Raw genomic sequence first — 20,688 nt, 5'->3', positions numbered from 1 at the left:
CCCAACAAACAATCCACTGGGAGGTCTGAACTAACAACAACCTTTTTCTGGCCATTTACCCCTCCCCAGGAGAAAGCAACAATCGCCATACTATGACTGGTAGTGACGTTGCTGGCATTGGTCACCAGGAAATCTGTACCTGGCATGATCTGTCCAGGGTCCACACAGTTAGGTGTCACCATGGTGACACTGGCACAAGTGTCCCTATAGGCCTGAGCCATTCTTCCATTGATCAAAGGCGTCTGTCGGTATTTGCCCAAAGTATTGGGACCGACATCAGGGGATATATCCACATCCCCCGTACAGACAAGGACAGCCTGAGTGAGTGTACCAACTAGGTCGTCACACCCCTCAGAACCCAAGGTTAACCCAACTAGTCCCTTGGGAGGCGCACTACTACTGCTGGCTGTACTAGGGGGCACAGGTGCCTTAGGGGCTGCAGTAGCAGGAGTCTGCCCTCCTTTCTTGGTGCACTCACTAAACCAGTGAGTTTTACTTTTACAGTATTGGCATCACCTTTTCGATTGGCCTTCTTGATTCTTCTTTTTCTGGGAAGCCTGACCCCTCCCTCCCCTCTTTGGGTTGTTGGGGACCTGTTGAAGACTTCTGGTCATTTTGTTCCCCTTTCGAATCTTTACCCTTCTGGTCTGCTTTCTTCTGACCACCCTGGTTCTGGCCCTGGTTTTGCTTAACCCTTGTTCTGACCCATCTGTCTGCCTTCTTTCCCAATTCTTGGGGAGAGGTCAGATCCGAGTCGACAAGGTGCTGATGCAACAACTGGTTCTGACAATTGTTTAAAATCTGTTCTCGCATGATCAAATTATACAATCCTGTGTAATCAGTAACCTTACTGCCCAGCAACCAGCCCTCCAAAGCCTTAGTGGCACAATCAACGAAATCAGACCAGTCCTGAGACTGAGTTTTCTGGGTATCCCTGAACAGCAACCTGTACTGCTCAGTGGTTAGGCCGAACCCATCAATCAGTGTGTTCTTCTATCAATCAGTGTAATTGTTAGCATCCTCGGCTCTAGTAGTGAGGAGCTTATCTCTACCTTTACCTTCAAAGGAGAGCCACAAGATAGCTGCCCACTGACTCTGGGGGACGCACTGTACAGTGCAGGCCCGCTCCAAAGCAGTAATCCATTTGTGGATGTCGTCCCCTTGCTTAAAGGGGGGCACTATCTTACTCAGGTGCCTAGTGTCTAAACTCCTGTTTTCCCGTGGGGGAATGCTGCCACCAGTGGGATTGGTCCCACTCAATTCTTGCTCTCTAGCAAAGGCGAGTCTTTCTTTGGCCAGGGCAAGTTCTTCCCTTTCGATCCGCAGATTGACTTCCCGCTCCTTCGCTTCGTATACTCTCCTCTGAGGGGATGTCATCCCTCTTCGAGCAGAGCCTCGAGAGCCATTGGTTCGAACGGATCTATTAGAGCCTCTCGACAGAGACCTAACTCGTCCATTCCCAATGTTAAGCTGGCCTGAGAGGGGCCCCAGGGGTCTCCTAGTACCATTCTCGTGCCGGCTTAAGTTGTCCTGAGTTAGCTGGCTAACTATGACTGGACCTTTGTCTGCCTCGTCCTCAGATGTCTCTGGCTCCTCATCCTCCTCTTCACCTTCTGCGGAGAGATGGATAAGGTCAGGGTCACCTGCGGTTCCCTCGAGAGGGGGCATACTCTCTTCTGGATGAGAAGGGTCGGTGTTACCCGCCCTCCTAGCATCATAAGTCTCCAAGAGACCAATCAGAAACGGAGTTGTAGGGTTTGAACCCTGTTTTAGCTTCCGAGATGTACAGAGTTGTCGCATCTCTTGAAAGCTAAGTGCAGCATATCTGGAGGTGACCTGTGGAAGGTCGACTGACACAAGGGGAGACTCAGAGTTTCCTCCTTTGTCTGACATGCTGCTTCTAGTGTGGTGTAAGTGATGCACCTACCTACACTATATGTTTACCTACTGATCCCTTGCTAAGAGTTGTAGCCAAGGTGTGCTAAGCCTTGAGGAGCTACAACAGCTGGTTCAGTAGAACTCAGAGTATTCTAAGCTAAGTTATATGTACCTGAAGTACTTATGCGATCTTTCACAAGATATTCTTAGGATACGCGTGGTAAAACAACAGCAAGCTCAAATCCCAACCGCTGCTCACCAATGTGAGAAGTTGGCCTGATATGCAGTGCTCACTATTCTAGTAATCACTATGCATCAGTCCAAACGACCCTTATGGTGATTGGTTGTAAGTCAACCTTAGACCAGCTATCCTAGTAGCGTGGATACGAGCAGTCTTCGGGCTAAACTCTAGAGGGCGTGTTAAGCCAGCTGTTATACCATCACATACCCCTTGAACACCAAGTGAAAGGACACCACACAAGTGTTATGAAAATAAACAGTATATTTATTAGAATCACAACAGCCCTGTACTCTTTATGAGGACAGGGTACTAAGCACAGAACAAAACTCTTAGGAAAATACTTCAAGTGCACAATCAATACAAGTGCCCGAGGGCACGGAAAGTTGAGTGGTCTCGGGCGGACCCCATAAGGCAAGTCGGAAGTGAGGGACTCGGGACCCTTAAGTAAGGAGGCTATGCGGGCACCGAAATGCCGAAGTTACCTAGCCCCAAGGGCTGCGGCTGCACAAGTCTTACAGGCATCGGGAGTCTTCACTGACGAGCCGGAAGGAAGGAGTTGCTGGCCGGCGACCAGTGGAAATAGTTCGTAGAAATCCAAGCCTGGATCAGAGATGGATGACACCGGAAGCAGAGGGGACCAAGTTCGTACTACTAGCCAGTAGTCAGAGGGTACCAGGAGGGCACCGGATGATCGTCACCTCGACTAGGTGAGTGGGCGACGCTAGGCTCTGCAGTCTCACGGACCAGGAGGCGTTGTCGGCGACCAGTATGGAGGTGCGAGCTGTCCCACGAAGATTGATGCTGTCGGCATCGCTGGGCCCAGGATTGGGGCAACAAGTCTTGGCAAATTTCAGGGCCACGTGGTGGGCCTAAAATGGCGTCTTGAGTGGACCAGGAGGGTCCGGGGTGCTCCTCTCGCAGAAGGGAGCAAAGGCCAGTCTGGAGCAACCAGACCAGCAGCGTTGGTTGTCGGGTGTCGTCAAAAGAGTCACAAGCCAGCGGCTAATGATCGGACAACGTGCTGAACAGCGAAGCGGAAGGGCCCCACGCAGATCGTGGAGATGCTGGGAGGCTGCACTTCAGTGCTGGAGCTGCTCAGAGTCGGGGCTTCTCGGACCCCAGAGCACTCACCAGAGGATTCCTTTGGTGGTTGTGCTGGTTTAAGAAAGCGTGCAGGTTTTGATGATGGCTGGTCCCTCGAGGTCTCGTCGCACCCACAGATCTCAGCTGAGCTGACGATGTGGGTAGAGGTCAGAGGTGCCAGGGAAGCCGGTTCTCGTCGAGCTGGGCAGTCGGATTCCTGAGGAAGGACGTGCAGCAAACCGCAGAGTTCTTAGATGGTGCCTGCGGATGCAGGGTGACTACTCCTTAGCCACAAGGGAGAAATCTTAGGAAGAGTCTCGAAGTCATTTCGTAGAAAGTATTCTTGATTCAAAGATGATCTAATTTGGAAGGGTCCCCGCTCCTGCCTTTATCCTAATGAAAGGGGTGGGTACATGACTAGGTCCTGCCCTAGGGGTGGGACCAGGAAGGGGGGTAGTTACACCCCTCTCCCCTGCCGGACTTTCCCCAGGTCAGGGGCTGCGCGCCCCTGGAACTGGTTCTAACCGGCAGATGCGTAGTGAGCACCGGGCTGCAACTCCGCAGTCACCTTCTTGTAAAGCCCTGCCTACCCAGGATACACAAAACCCTGTCTGGGATGGTGCGAACACCGCCCCGGACAGGAAACCCTTTGTCCAAGCTCTCCTCGCTGGAAGGACTCCCAGCAGCAGGAGGTCAGACTCGTGTCTGTGGTGGCAGCATCCACTTTGTGGAGCTGAGGCTTCAGTTAACTTTAACCGGGGTTCACAGTTACGTACATGTCGTGTCCCTCTAGAAGGGCGGAATGCTAACCGCGTCGCCAGCATTGGTGAGGGGTCAGCATCCCGATTCGTATGACACCTTACTCGACATGTCTTGATAATGCGATACCGAAGTTACCAATATGGTACGCGTTATCATGGAACAGCCATTGGGTCTTGGTTCCGCAAGCTGCAACCAGGCTCGGCTCGTGCCAGAGTCCAATTCACACGATTCCATGCACTCTGCCTTCAGGATTGTCAAGGCCTGCCATAGGAGTGACTGATAGGAACTCGGGTGTCCATTTTAGGGTTAGATATAGGGATACTATACCTCAAGCAACGGGCGAGTACGTCACGTTGCCCCAGCTGTCGCGCAGCCAGTTGTGTCAGATTTAGATGGCCATCCACGGGGGGCATAATACATGCTTCAGCCCTTGGTAGTCCCTGGGTACACCGATGCCCTGAGTTACAGGGTCTGAGAAGGTGGCCCAGTTCCAATTGGGTAATGCACCTAAGGTACACACATCAATTTAGCGAGAGAACAGCTAGGCTGTGGGTCTGATTGGCAGGCCAACAGCCCGAGAAAGTCGTAAACCAGTGAAACAAAAGCAAAAAGTCTGGGTGATCATAGGATTGCAGACCCTACTCTCCTACAACATTTTCTAGAGGTCATTTCTTAGTCCTGTTGCATGGAGGTGCATATCTCAGACTCTTACATCCACTGAATTGCTCTGGACTGCATCTTCAAGGATCTATCAGTTTATGTTCAGGTTCCTCAGTCTCTGACTGTGAAGATCTTTTCCCGAATATTGGAGCTCATTTTTTCTAACTGCTTTTTTTAGATTACTGTTGTTATTCACGATCATTTGTGCATTCAAAGCTGGTTTCCTATGGGATGTAAAGAGATTTAAAATCACTACATGGAAATGGAAGAGAATGTGAACACACAATATTTAACTAGTTTAACTCTTCTTTACCATTTTTAAAAGTTACCAAGGGCTTATTCACCATACACAGATATTTAACTAAATCTTAACTAAATCTTCCATTGAACATGTCACTCTTACCTAATTCAGAAAAGTAGGTGATTTTCCGGTGTTCACAGGGTAACTTATTACAGAAAGAGCACTCACAGAGCGCCCTCTTGCTAGAGGTACAGCTTTAGGAAGAAGCACATGGCTAAGATTTCATTTAAACAAGAAGGGATTGTGGAAAAAGCGATGGATCAGGATGTGCTGCTGTCACTTCAGTTTCAAGAAGTGTAGAACAACAGTAACCCTTTCAAGAATTAAATGATAAAGAAAAACCTTCATGAAGTATATAATAAAGGCAACGCTTGAGAAAGCATATAATAAAGGTAACTGTTGCGGGGGTAAAGGGGGTGAAGGAAGGGCATGGAGACCAGACCTTGGTATGTAGGGTTTTATTTTCATGAACGTTTTCTTTTTTCGTTGCGAGAGTCTTTCTCTGGCCAATATCGCTGGGTTGACTCCTCCTGCACTCGTTTGGGGTCTTCTATTTTCGTTCTTTGGGTCCTCTGCTATCCACTCCTCCTCGGTTGCACCACCGTAGGACATGCGTGGGGAAGAAATGAGGACCAGTTAGGTATTGTCCTGCTTATGCTGTTCCCATGGGTAAACCGGGTGTGTTGGGGCACCGTGAACTGTGTATGTTACAAGTATTTACACCGGGTGAGGGTACTGTCAGGAGAGGGTGTGTAAGGATTCAGGGATAGAAAAGAGAGGGGAGCACACAGAGTATTTACAATGCCAGAAGTACAGGCAGTACTCTGCAACGCGCTCTTTTTTCTACTGAAGGGTGCCTCCCCTCCTCCCCAGCCAGCCTGATGCGCGCTGCCATACCTGGTTAAGCCACACTCCCCTGTGAGTGTGGCTGGGCGAATCACAGTGACGGTGGCCTCCTGGCTCTGGAACCTCCTCTTGTCGACCCTTGTCTCGTCCTTCTCCCGTCTCCTCTTCCATATACGATTCTTCTCCCGACTCTCCTGGAACTCGACTCCAGTCCAAATGCGCTCTCCCGGAGTCATCACACGCCGGTCTTCTTGCTTCCTCCATTTTGACCAATCCCACGGAGTAAACGTCATTCTGGGGCGTGACTTCATCCTCGACATACGCCCAAATAAAGGAACCCTCCTGTTCTTCGTCGATGTTTTCTTTCCATAGGGACTGGGAGTCCGAACTCCAATCATTCTGATGTGAATGAAAAGAGGGAGGGGCATTCATGTCAGTGACCCACCAGTCCACATTTGGGGCCACCACTTCAGTCTGCATGTTCTCCCCGCTACATTAACACTCTAGGAAGTATATAATAATGGTAACGCTTCAGGAAGTATATAACAAATGTAGCTCCATTCACACTCTTCTTGACAGTACTTTCCAGTTCAAACTGGAGCAGCTGAAGTTCCAACTCCTGTCTTTACTTTTCTGTTTGTTAAGTTATCTTTGCCACATTCCTAGGGATTGTTCAAGCATATGTTGGACGATTGCAGCATTTATTATAGAGATTCCATCACAGCCAGTAATATACCTGCGATATCTCTGCTGCCAATACGTGTCTGCTTTTTGTCTTTTTCTACCTTACCAGGGTATCTGACAATGTTTTGCGTTTGGTGCAAGCATGCTTCTCTGTCGGTGGATGGAGCATTGGCAGAGTGGGATAAGCTGTCTGTTGCTTGAGGGTGAGTGCAGCATTTACACCGCTGCACATTTCTTACATTCAGCTTTACCTCATCCCTGTTCATCATCTTCCAGACTCCCTTATGTCTGTGTACTCGCTCAGCAGGGTTCATTGACAGCTAAAGCAGGGGAGTGACTCGAAGCAAACAGCAGACATAAGGTAATGGTCTGATAGTCAAACACCATGGTTGGCAGTACAAGGATCACAAGCGCCATATGAGAAGCTCGCCTGGGGCATACAAACGGAGGACGTGCACAGGTAGATGCATATGTGGTACAAACAGAGGAGGCGAACATGTAGGTACATGCTTCTTTATTTGGGTCTGTGTCAGGCCTTTACTGGGCTGGGTATCGGTGTGCACTGTCTCTTATTTCCGCTGCTGATAAAGGTACTTGCTGCAGGGGTGTTACCACTTTGACCCTTTACAAGAGGGGAGCAGAGCCTTAGAATGCACAACACCGGGAGACCTCCTGCCTTGAGGGGAAGGTGAGAGTCCAGGTGTCAGACAATATCAGCGAGGGACGTAAAAGAATCCTAAGAAACACAGCAGCAGAAAGGCGAAATCATCAGCCCAGATGGAGAAGAGCCGGGTCTTCCACGGTTTCCGGATCAGTAAGTGATATTGAATCTTTATATGGTAAGGAGGCATAGAATTCCATTGGGTCAGAGCTAAGACATGGAAGGAGCAACCTCTCATTGTGGCTCTGCTTTGATGAGGGATGTGGGCCAGGTTTAGATTAGCGAAGTGTAGTGTTCTGGAGGGCATGTAAAATTGCAACTAGGCAGCTAGGCTGGGTACTCCGTGGATCTCTGTTTTTTTGGAGTTAAGTTTTAAACCGTTGTCATACATCCATCTGGCCACCACTGTGTTAGACTTGGTGTATTTTGGTGTGTTTCCACTGAGTTTTTGATTTCTGCCCTCCCGGTTTTTACTTTGTTTTTGCTGGTATAACTTTTCTGTACGCTTTTCACACTGCTGATCAGTGGTAAAGCGCTAGTGCTCCTGTGGTAAATTGTGTTATGATTGGATGTGTGACTTACTTGTCAGTCCCCAGTAATGAGCACTGCGGGTGCCGGGGCTTGTGAGTCCACCGATACTCGTAGGCCTGCAGCACGGATTGTGCCACCCTCGTACATAGCCCGAGCAAGGTATAAGTGAAGGAAGTTTGGTAGGCCTGAACTCAGCTTCTAAAGACGCAGCCTTTAGCGAGGGTGCCCTTTTCATTCTGAGTTCATAAAGGCCACTTTTAGAAAGTGGGTATTATTTTGCTCGGTTATCCCATGTGACTCTGCTGGAATGTGGATTGCCTGTCTGGTTTTTGGAAGACAGATGGCTAGGGAGCATCGTGGCTCCCGATAGTCTAGGTAGGTCAGGTAAAAGCCTAAATAGACCTGGGTTACAATGGGGGAAGAGAGAGGAGATTTCTTTGCACCTCAAAGGGCCTTGTATGCCTCTGACAAAACAGTCTCCACCTCCTGCCAGGAATTAACGCAAGAGAAGGCCCAATTGGTTCTGGCCAGACATCAACACCCTCTGCCTGGCAGATCAAAGGATTTTTGTGTACAAATGCTGTGTCCCAGACCCCTGAACTTTAGAACTCATTTGGATCAAGAAGACTGCACAGAAGGAGAGCCGGAGAAACTGCTGAAAGGACTGACTGCTTTGCTGCATACTTTGCTGGGCTGACTTGCAGTGGCTGCTTCTGTCTTGGGCAGTGAAAGGTCTGGACTGGACTTTCTGCAACCAAATTGGTTCGCAAAGTCTCAGGAACAGCAAAGACTCCAGGTTATTTGACCCACATCACTAGGGACTGTGTGTTTTGTGCTGCCACCTGAAGAACACCACCCAACAGCGTCTACAACGAACCTACCGAACCCATGTCCTGAAGGCACTGCAAAGGGCACCGCTGCAACGCAGCACCGCGACCCTGGTCTCACTGACGACACCTGCTGACGCCATCACCGAGCTGCTGCTCACATCGCGACCTGTGGGCACCGCACTCTGTACCGCCTTGCTTCACGCCGAAGCCCAGGCACCTCAGAGGGCACTGCTGCCATGCCGCACCACGAACCTGGTCTCACCGACGGCGCCTGCTGACGCTATCATCGAGCCGCTGTTCGCACCGCGACATTTGGGCCTGCCTTCCTGATGCCGCCAAAATCGACTACACTGCCTGCACCGTGGTTCGGGGGCACCGCTCGTAAAGTTACACAATGCACCTCCCTCATCCCACACCGCATCCTTGGCCTACCGACGCTGGCGCCATCGACTCCAGTTCGTCAGCCGACTACGGCGCTACAGCAACGACAATGCCGCTTCTTGCACCGTGACCTGCTAGCACCGCGACGAGCACGCCTCCATCTTGCACCGCGACCCTGGTCTCACCGACAACACCATCTGATGCAGCCACTGAGCTGCTGCTCGCACTGCGACCTCGGAGCAACGCACGCCGCCCCGCAGCACCAGACGTCTGTTGGCGCCAGCGCTCCGGATCCCATCAGAAAGGAGCTCGACCTGCAATGCGAGTGACTTCAAGGGCCCCATCGCCCTGCATCTCTGAAAAGCACTGTTTTTGGGTCTTCCCGACCCCGTAGTTGGCCTGCGACCCTGCGATCAGCCAGAACTGTTTTGGGATTTGTTGTTCACGATGTCGTGATAGCCCCGGATGGAGCTATTGACATCAAGGAACTATTTTTAAAGCATATTTGGATAAGTGACTATTTTTAGGTATAGTATTGTGGATTTTTATCGTATTTTGTCTTGTCTTAAGTATATCAAAATTGGATATTTTTCTAAACTGGTGTGGTGTCCTTCTGTAGTGCGTATACTGTTTTACTGTTGGTTATGTGCAAATGCTTTACACACTGCCCCTAAGATAAGCCTGGCTGCTCATGCCAAGCTGCCAACGGGGTGAGCAGGGGTTATTTTAGAAGTGTAACTCCTTTATCCTGACTAGAGTGGTGGTTTCTGCCTAGCTTTGGTGCAAGTCTGAGCTAGCCAGAAATCCCATTTCTAACATTGGTTGTCAGCGTGTCGGGCCTGTCGTCATGGTTGGCAAAACCAAGACGACAGGCTGGTTGGCAAGATGGCCGCCCAGCCTTTGCACGCATGCGCGAAGACTGACGCATGCGCATGAGAGAAGAGGTGGCTCTTAAGCCCTCCTCTCGGTCTCCTCTATGCTTCGCGTTCAGGTTTGTTTCCTGTTTAGAGTGCTTCCGGGTCAAGGTAATCGGTGGTGGCGTTTAGGGAGTTCGGCGTTTCGGGAATTCGGAGCTTTCCCTTTGTTGAAGCTATATCGCTAGCTTCAGGATATCTTCTTCTCCTGTGGTAGCGTGAGTGACTTAGAGACAATGATTATACGCCGAGATTCTGGCGTTTGTTGGTATTATTATTTCTTATGACTAAAGTATGCCCGGTAGTTGAATTGGACATTTCGTCTTTTGTATTCCTTTGTTAGCATTGTGAGAGGATACTGGCCATATGTAGTATTTTCTAAAGGGGCATTTAGATTCAGATATGTTATGCATTGAAGAGAGCTAAGTTGTTGTTCTTGGGGTACTGCACAGTTGTGCACTTTCTTTTTGGGGATTTTTATATGCATCAGACAAATCAAAAAGGTGAGAAGAGACACATCAAAATACTAGTGTATATGTTTTCTGTATATTCTTTATATCTTGATCATTGTGTTAATATTACCCGGACAAGTTTGAGATATACTAGTGCCTCCTGCTGTTTATTCCAAGCATTAAGGAACCTAAGACAAAGGTATATAACCAATATATATATAGCACAACTTTTGTTTTCTATACATAGGATATGATATTTACTGTTATGTTAATTTCTCTTCAAGAACATTGATGTCTGCTGAAAAGATATCATCTCCTTGATCTTAGACGACCTTCCTGACGGTTTATCAAGAAGTCCCTGTATTGCAGTCCTGAAGGCTCATTACGAAGATCCTCTCTTCCCTACTTACCTTGTTTTGTTTTCCCTCCTTCCCCTTGAATACCACTATTTGTATTCCAGTTCCCCTTCTGGCATATGGTAGTGTTTTGGGGAAGTTGCCGACCGGTCTTCACTTCTGTGGCACTCCTGAGGCAACATAAGGTGAGAGCACGACACAGCGGTAAGGATCGGACTTGCGTTTGCACTTGACTTACAGTGATTGGTGTGCACTACTGCCATATCGCAGACCAATACCTGCCACTTACTAACCCGTTTTCTTTTTGCCTGATTTTTGTTATCTTGCCGGGTGAACTTTCTTCTTCATCAAGCCGGAATCAATAGCTTCATCCGTTGCATCCATGGACATTGCCTTTGAGGAGGATAGGTTGGAGTTCTACTCGGTGAGAGAATTGAAGTCTGTGTGCAAAAACCTCAAAGTCCAAGTCAGAGGTCACACTAGGAAGGACGAGCTACAAAAGGCGCTGAGGGCCTGGGTAGCAGCCAGAGATGTAAGTGGGCAATCTGGTGACCTTAGTGGAGAGGTGGTGGAGTCTGGTTCTAGGAGAGATGTGCTTTATGGAGGGGGAATCCTTCCGGCCAGGCAGCAGTGGCCTGTCCCCAGAGGAACTGGAGGACAGGTGGGAGGCAAGGAAGTTCGAGTTGAAAAAACTCAGGATGGAAAGTGAGAGGGAAAACAAAAGACTAGCTATGGAAGAAAAGAAAATAATGTTAGACCATGAGCAAGGTCTTATGGAGCTGGAGCTACGGAGTAGACCTGGCTCAGATGGTGGCGGCAACTCGTCAAGACAGGCAGACAGAACCGTGCACATCCCTAAGAAAGTGGGCAAGGAATTCAAGCAGAGGGATGACATACAAAGGTGGTTTCAGGGGTACGAGGCAGCAATACACATGAATGGGGTACCTGAGGAGCATTGGGGAGCAGGATTGTGGCCTCTCTTCCCTGAATAAGGGAGGGGCCCTTTAATAGCTTTGGGTAAGGGGTATCACCTCACCTATCCAGACATGAAGGACGCCTTCCTCACTAAGTATGGTCTTACTCCTGAAAAGAACAGGGACAACTTTAGGTCCAGTAAGAAGTCCGATGCCAACACATGGTTGGAGTGTGTGGATGTGTTTTTCTGATCGTTGGATGGCTGGGTAAAAGGCAGTAATGTGACAGATTATCAGAGGCTCTATAATTTGATTGCATGGGAGCACCTGTCCAGTCTATGTTTTGCAGATCTACGCCAGCACCTAGTTGGTAGTAAGCTGACTGACCCCAGGAAGCTTGCTATGGAGGCGGACTGCTGGGTGAGTACCAGGGTCCACAAGAAAGCGTTTGGGGGAGATTCAGCCAAAGGGGGGGGGGGCAGGGTCCCCAGCAGAAAGGTGGGGGGGACAAGGGTAATACGCAGGAGTTCTCTAAAGGGCCCCAAAATAACAACCAAGGTAAAGGTTCCCATCTCCCCGGAGATAAGAAGCAAGTGGTCTCAACCGGAAAGCCGGCTGAGACCGGCCCCTGCAGATGTTTTACATTTGACCATGTAGGGCACATGAAGGGGGACTCTAGGTGCTCAAAGGAGGCTCAGCCACCCACTGGTGGGCAGTCCAAGGTGTTGGCTAGCGTAGCGCTTGGAGAGGAGGAGGAGTAGCCACAGGAGAGTGGGGACCGCGCAGAAATGACTCTCGTCTCACTAGTGGACAGTGAGATGGTCCCAGGAGCCCAGGTGCCCCCTAACACAAAGAAATACAGCACCTGGGTGACTATCAACAGGAAAAGGGTGGAGGCTCTCAGGGATAATGGAGCCAGTGTAACCTCAGTCCGGAGTCACCTGGTCGCTAAGACGCAGGTAGTCCCCGGGGCATTCCACCAGCTTATCGCAGTCGACAATTCAGAGCTCCAATGTCTAGCAGCGCAGGTTCCCTTCGAGTGGGGGGGGGTCTCAGGTCCCTTGAGGGTAGTTGCGAGCCCTCCCATGCCTGTTGATTGTCTGCTCGGTAACGACCTGGAGCAGTCCTTATGGAAGGATATTGAGCTCAGGTCCCACTTGGAGATGTTGGGGTTGCCAAAGCGGGCATGCGTATCCACTCAGTCGATGGTGGCCTGAGAGGGTGATCAGAGGGGCCCAGAGCCTCAGACAGTGTCCAGGTCCCTACCAAGAGAAAGGGCAAGGGGCACGGGAAAATGGGCCCTGAGGTTCTCACGGCCCGGGAGGAGGCGGACCTCGAGGGGGACGCCCAGGTGCCGACAGGGGAGCTGGTAGCCGAACTGGGGGACATATCTGAGCTGACTCATTAGCAGCAAGCAGGGGGTTCCACCAGGAAGGAGTTCTGCCGGGAGCAGAAAGAGTGCCCTTCTCTCAGTGGCGGCTGGTGAAATTTAAAAGTGGTAGGGCGCAAGATCAATGAATGACTTTTGCAATGCGAGCGAGCTAGACATTTCTTGGGAGTGGTTCTCGCACCAAGAATGGTTTTCCAAATTGGTGTAAAATAATGTATATATAATAGGTAACTAGTCCACATAGGATCACATGACCACTGATTTTTGTCTTAGTTCACTGATAGCATTGGTATTAGAATTGGGGTAGGGATGTTACCCAGTTCAGGTACTCAAACGCTAACTTTTTAATAAATTATTTTCAATGAGAGAGAAAATCTGATGTAGTAAGGTGAAACGCTTCTGCGTGTTAGAGAACCTGCGTGTTAGAGAAATGCACTTTTTTTGAATATTGAAGACAGCCTATTATATTCCAAAAGAAGCATTTCACCTTAGTATTTCAGATTTCATCTCGCCAATGAAAAGTATTCATTTAAAGTGAGAGTTATTAAACTTGAACTGAGAGACGTTCTGTCCCTCTTCCGCCGAAGATTAAACAGAACCAAAGCATTTGAAGTGGAAACCATTGTGCATTCTGGAACTCACAGACTTTGAGGTGGCAAATAAACGTGGTACATATCATGCACCAATTACAAGCAAACTAGATCCACAGTCAGCCCTTCACACAAAAAACAAAACTTCAAGAAGGGCACTGCCTGCTGCTGCTAACTGCTTTTCGAGTCCGTCGCTCCCTCCAGGCAGGATCCAGAACTAAAACAGTTACTCAGCCACACCACCTCTACTCGGGAACAACTATAGTGCATTTAAAACAGAAACACATTTATTGTATAAAGCTGCAATCAGAGAGCTGCTTTAATTATTCACGGAATGCACTGGTTCATAAATTAGATATCTGAAAAGAGTGACCTGGCCTCACCAAACGTTTGTGTCGCAATGTGGGACACTTTGCATTTTGGGCTTTTGGTTGATTCATGTAGTATTTGGCTTCCCTTAAGTCGATGCCTCACTCTTTGTTACTTTAAAAGCACTGCAGAGTGTGCAATAAAATGACAAATAGCAACGTAGCAGTGAACAGACTCTGCCCATTCACTTGCTGGTGCGTGCAGAATCAAAACAAATTAAGTGCAGTAGCGGGCACCTAGGTGGCCCAGGCAATCCAAGCATACAGTTCCACTCTCTTGAAAATGTCAACATTTTTTGTACTCTGGTGTGGTGTGGGAGAGGAGTCAGGAGCTGGAGAAGCACTGAGCTGAGGATCACAGGATCAGGGATATGAAGAAACATCGTCTCCTGTTACCGGTTCTGTTAATCTTCTTCAGAGTCGTGTCATCATGTCGGCTTCCCCTTTACAAAAAGTGCAGTGACCCTAACATGGACAAGTGTATGTTAAGGGGCAGATGTGATAAATAAAGGCGGGGGCTTACCGTGCGCGTTCCAGTGTGGTATTGCCCTGGCCCAGTGCTCGCTCCGAAAAATCCCTGGATCATTCATCGGCACGAAGCGAGGGAATCCCAAGCAGCCTCCTGCAACCCCACCCCTTCCCAGGTCATCAGAGGGTGGGATCAGTGACGCTTACCCGACCCCACCTCACCCTATGACGACATGGGAAAGGGTGGGACGGTGATGCAGTCTCAGCAATGATTGACAAGAAGCTCCGGGAAGTACAGGGCTGATGCCCTGCACGCCCGGGCTGCTTCTAAAATGTGGCGCTGCTGCGCGTCATAATTGGGTGGTCCCAGAGGACCCTAATTACAGCAGACCAGGGCCTGCGCTAGGTCCGCCCTGCGTAGCCAAAAAAACTAAGAAAAGTTTGTCGGGCACATGCGCACAGCGTGCATGTGTCACACTAGAAAATGGCCTGGTTGCCTGACCCTGCAGTTTGTGAAAGTCAGAGTGATAGAAAGGTAGGCACGGCCGCACGGAGGAACTGATTTGTTTTGTTAGGCATGTGGATGGATGGTAATTGCTTTTGCTTTAAGCAGTTAAAACATCCACATGCTTCACAAAATTAGGAGGGCGGAGCCCCGACGCCCAGGCACAGGAACCGCCACTGCCTTCTCTGGAGGGCCTGCGGCGGCAGGTCGCAGCTCAGGCGACTGGTGATCAGTCCGAATCATATTGGATTTATTGAGAGAATGATTTCCTGTACAGCGAGCCTAAGGTCGTGGAACCTGGATCAGCCCATGTGCTGTTGGTACCCCAGCGCTACTGGACCTTCCTACTGGGTCTGGCTCACGGCGTGCCTTTGGCAGGACAAGACCGTTGACTGGCTTGTCACCCACTTTTTCTGGCCTCAAATGCGAAGGCAGTCTGATGTGCATTGTCGGTCTTGTCAAACTTGCCAGGCAAGTGGGAGGAAAGTCAAAGCACCTCTCCAACCATTCCCCGTGGTGGGGACACCCTTTGAAAGGGTGGGGATGGAAATCCTGGGGCAACTGATATCAAGAAAGCCATGGGCAACAGGTACATCCTTGTCTTGGTGGACTATACCACCCAGTACCAGGAGGAAATCCCTCTCAGGACAACAACGGCCCCAGTGGTGAGCCGAGCGCTAATGGGGATCTTTTCCCGCATGCGGTTCCCAAGAGAGGTGGTTTCCGAGAGGGGGACCAATTTCATATCAAAGTACATGACATCCCTGTGGAAGGAGTGTCGTGTTATGTACAAGTTCACCACCCCGTACCACTCCCAAGGTAACAGTCTGGTGGAAAGGTTAAACAGGACCTTAAATTGCATGATCAAGGGTCTCACTGAACCCATGAGGCGTAAGTGGGACGTCCTCTTACCATGCCTGCTCTTCGCATACAGGGAGATACCCCAGAAGTCTCTCGGGTTCAGCCCCTTCGAGCTTTTGTACGGTCACCCCGTGTGAGGACCGCTCAGCTTGGTGAAGGAGGGCTGGGAGGCCGCTCCCAAGAAGTCACCCCAGGATGTGTTCAGCTACGTGCTGGCCTTCCGCAACCAAACGGCCCGCTTCAGGAAACTCACTCAGGCGAACCTCGAGGCCAGCCAGGAAGAAATGAGGCAGTGATATGCCCAGAATGCCACTGGTAGAGGTTCAACCTGGACAGAAAGTGTGGGTTATGGCCTCTGTGGAAACTTGTGCCTTGCAGAACAAGTGTATGGGGCCCTTTGAGGTGGTGGAGCACAAAAGTGAGGTCACCTACCTGGTGGATTTGCAGACTCCTTGGCACCCGTTGCAGGTCCTCCACGTGAACCACCTCAAGCCCCACTTCAAGAGGTCCGAAGTGAGCATGCTGTTGGTGACAGAGAGAGAGAGAGAGAGAGAGAGAGAGTGAGCCTCTCCCAGACCTCCTGTCTGCCAAAGAGGGGGATGGTTCGGTGGATGGTGTGACCCTCTCCCCGGCCCTGACCACGGAGCAACAGAGCGAGTGTCACCAGTTGTTGGAGCAGTGTGCCTCCCTGTTTTCCGTAGATACCGGTGACAGCCCCCCGGTGAAACATAAGATTTACCGGTTGGCTGACCAGGTCAAGGTTAGCATCAAAGAGGAGGTCTGGAAGATGTTGGTGTTAGGGGTGGTTGAACTGTCCAGCAACCCCTAGGCCAGCCTCGTGGTCTTGGTCCCGAGGGCCACGGCACCCGGTACCGCCCCGGGGGCTCAATGTCGTCACTCGGGCTGACGCACACCCCATCCCCCGAGCCGATGAGCTCATCGACCGGTTGGGGACGGCCAGATTCCGGAGTACGTCCTAACCGAGGGGGCCAAAGAAAGGTTCACATTCTTGACCCCAGATGGGCATTACCAGTTCCGCTTGGTGCCCTTCGGCTTGAAGAATACCCCTGCCACGTTTCAGAGGTTGGTCAACCAGGTGTTAGCCGGGTTGGAGGAATTCAGCGCCACATACCTGGATGACAATGTGGTGTCTAGTTCCAGTTGGGACGAACACCTGCAACACCTCGGGGAAGTGTTGAGGGCGCTGCAGACGGCAGGCCTCACGATTAAGGCCAGTAAGTGCCAAATCGGGAAAGGGTCAGTGGTGTACTTGGGACACCAGGTAGGGAGCAGCCAGGTGGCACCCCTACAGCCCAAGATCAACACCATTCTGGCTTGGGAGGTCCCCAAGACCCAGACCGAGGTGAGGGCCTTCTTAGTACTCACCGGATACAACCGGAGTATTGTTAAGGGATATGGCATAGGGATATAACTGAGATGACTTCCAAGAAGCAGCCGAAAAAGGTGATCTGGACCGAGTCCTGCCAGAAGGCATTTGATACCCTGAAGGCCGCCATATGCACGGCCCCCGTGCTCAAGGCCCCCAACTTCTCCAAAGAAATTGTTGTGCAGACCGACGCGTCAGAGCATGGAATGGGAGCAGTGCTCTCACAACTGAACGAAGAGGGCCTAGACCAGTCAGAAGTCTTCCGTAACAGAGGACTACTCCCCAAGGAGAAAAGGTGGAGTGCCATAGAAAGGGAAGCTTTCACAGTGGTCTGGGCACTGAAGAAGCAGAGGCCCTACCTGTTTGGTACTCACTTCCAGGTTCAGTCCGACCACAGCCCCTCAGATGGTTAATGCAGATGAGGGGGTAGAATCCAAAACTGCTAAGGTGGTCCATCTCCCTACAGGGAATGAACTTCACGGTGGAACACTGTTCTGGGACAGAACACGCCAACGCAGATAGCCTGTCCCGGTTCTTCCGCCTTAGTGAGGAAAACTCCTAGGAGTGTGGGTAGTTCCCCCTACATTCAGCTGGAGGGGACGTGTGTTAGACTTGGCATCTTTTGGCGTGTTCCCCCGAGGTTTTGCTTTCTGCCCTCCCAGTTTTGACTCCGTTTTTGCTGGTATAACATTTCTGCGCGCTTTTCGCACTGCTGATCAGTGGGAAAATGCTGGTGCTCCTGTGGTAAATTGTGTTATGATTGAATGTGTGACTTGCTTGTCAGTTCCCAGTAAAGAGCACAGCGTGTACTGGGGCTTGTGAGTCCACCGCTACTCGTGGGCCTGCAGCACGGATTGTGCCACCCATGTACGTAGCGCGAGAAAGGTATAGGTGAAGGAAGTTTGGTAGGCCTGAACTCAGCGTCTAAAGATGCAGCCTTTAGCGAGGGAGCCCTTTTCATTCTGAGTTCATCCAGGCCACTTTTAGAAAGTGGGTATTATTTTACTCAGTCATCTGGCTTGCCTCTGCTGGAATGTGGATTGCCTGCCTGGTTTTTGGACGACAGATGGCTAGGGAGCAGGGTGGCTCCTGATAGTCTAGGTAGGTCACGAAAGGGCTGAATAGACCAGGGCTGTGATAGGGGAAGAGGGAGGAGATTTCCTTGCACCTAAAAGGGCCTGGTCTGCCTCTGCCAGAATTCACGCCAGAGAAGGCCCAACTGGTTCTGGCCGGACACAAACACCCTCTGCCTGGAAGATCAAAAGATTTTCGAGTACAAATGCTGGGTCCCAGACCCCTGAACTTTAGAACTCAACCAGATCAAGAAGACTGCACAGAAGGAGAGCCAGAGAAACTGCTGAAAGGACCGATCGCTTTGCTGCAGGCTTTGCTGGGCTGACCTGAAGTGGCTGCTTCTGTCTTGGGCAGTGAAAGGCCTGGACTGGACTTTCTGCAACCAAATTGGTGAGACTCTCCAAGGGCTTGAGGTAGAGCCTGCCCCCTGTTCACGAAGTCTCAGAAACAGTAAAGACTTCAGGTTCTTTGACCCGCAGCACTGGGGACTGTGTGTTTTATGCTGCCACCCGAAGAACGCCACCAGATGACGTCTACGATGATGCTGCCGAACCCGTGTCCTGAAGGCACCACAGAGGGCACCGCTGCAATGGCGCACCGCAACTCTGGTCTCACTGACAAGGCCTGATGACGCCTTCACCGAGCCGCTGCTCGCACTGTGACCTGTGGGCACCGAACTCTGCACTGCCTTGCTTCATGTGAAACTTTGGCACCTCAGAGGGCACTGCCACCACGCTGCACCACGACCCTGGTCTCACCGACGACACCTGCTGACGCCATCACCGAGCTGCTGCTTGCACCACGACCTGTGGGCCCGCACTCTGCACCGCCTCACTACACGTCAACGCCGTGGCCTTCCTGATGTCGACACTTTCCCGTGGAAACTGATGCCTCTGCCTGCACCATGGTTCGGGGGCACTGCTCGTAAGGTACATGACGCACCGCCCTCATCCTACACCACAGCCTTGGCCTATCGACGTCGGTGCCATTGACTCTAGTCCATCAGCCGACTACAGCACTTCAGCAACGACAACGCTGCTGCTTGCACCGTGACCTCCTAGCACAGTGACGAGCACCACCTCTATCCCGCACCGCGACCCTGGTCTCACCGACAACACCATCTGATGCCGCCGCCGTGCCCCTGCTTGCACCAAGACCTGGGGGCACCGCACGCCGTACCGCTGCGCTTCACACCGCAGCACCTGACGCCTGTTGGCGCCAGCGCTCCAGATCCCATCAGAAAGGTGTTCTACCTGCAACACGAGTGACTTCAAGGCCCCCATCACCCTGCATCTCTGAAAGGTACTGTTTGCAGGTCTTACCGACCCCGTAGTTGGCCTGCGACCTCGCTGTCAGCCAGAACTGTTTTTGGATTTATTGTTCACGACATCGTGCTAGCCCCGGATGGACTTTTTTCAAGGCAGATATGGATAAGTGACAAATTTGAAGTATAGTATTGTGGATTTTTATCGTATTTAGTCTAGTCTTAAGTATATAAAAATTTGATATTTTTCTAAACTGGTCTGGTGTCCTTCTGTAGTGGGTACACTGTTTTACTGTTGGTTATGTGCAAATGCTTTACACACTGCCTCTAAGATAAGCATCACTGCTTGTGCCAAGCTACCAAGGGGGTGAGCAGGGGTTATTTTACAAGTGTAACTCCTTTATCCTGACTAGAGTGGTGGTTTCTGCCTCGCTTTGGAGCAAGTCTGAGATAGCCAGAAATCCCATTTCTAACACAAAGTTTTTTGATTTGGCACCAAAGCCTGTCGACTGCTGATAGGGAAATAATTAGCTGAGCATACAACACTAGTGAGATATTCCAAAAGATTTCACTACCTCCGCTAGAGGTCTGACGGAAATATTAAAAAGGGCAGGACTGAGCTCCGAACCCAGAGGGATGCCAGGAGCCCGTCCTCTTTGGGATGAGGCAAAGGGAGGGGTGTGGGGCATAAATTGAAATGACCACTCCTTTAAAAAAGAGGTAAACCAGGCCAGACCTTTGCCCTGTACCCCCAGGTCAGTGAGAGAAGTTAATATTATTACATGTGAGACAGTGTCGAAGGTCGCACTTAAATCCAGGAGGTACAGAGCCTGGGATTTACTAGCATCTGCCGTACTGCAAAGGGATTCAATAACTGTTAAAAGAGCAATTTCGGAGCTGTGTGATCTAAATCCATTTTGCGAACAATCTAATATTTGATTATGTTAAAAAATTTTGGTTAAAAGATTGTTTACATGTTTCTCCACAACCTTGGACAGAAACAACAGAACAAAAATGGGTCTGTAGTTTTCTGGCTGAGTGGCATCTAGCGAAGACTTTTTTAGAAAAGCGATAACCTTGGCATGTTTCCATGATATTGATACTTATTCAGTGCTCAGCAAGAGTTTGGCTAATTCTAGAAATATGGGTGTGACGCTCGACTGAAATTAAAAAATATTATCAGGTTTAAATGGGTCATCCGGAGATCCAGATTTAACTTCACGCATTAAGGTGGAAATAGAATCTGCGTCAAGTAGAGCCAATTGGTCCAAAGTAGCCCATTGGGAG

The sequence above is a fragment of the Lissotriton vulgaris genome, chromosome 1_2, assembly GCF_964263255.1.
Source record: "Lissotriton vulgaris chromosome 1_2, aLisVul1.2, whole genome shotgun sequence".
NCBI lineage: Eukaryota > Metazoa > Chordata > Amphibia > Caudata > Salamandridae > Lissotriton > Lissotriton vulgaris.
The sequence above is the reverse complement of the archived record's forward strand: the minus strand, read 5'-3'. Positions refer to the sequence as shown.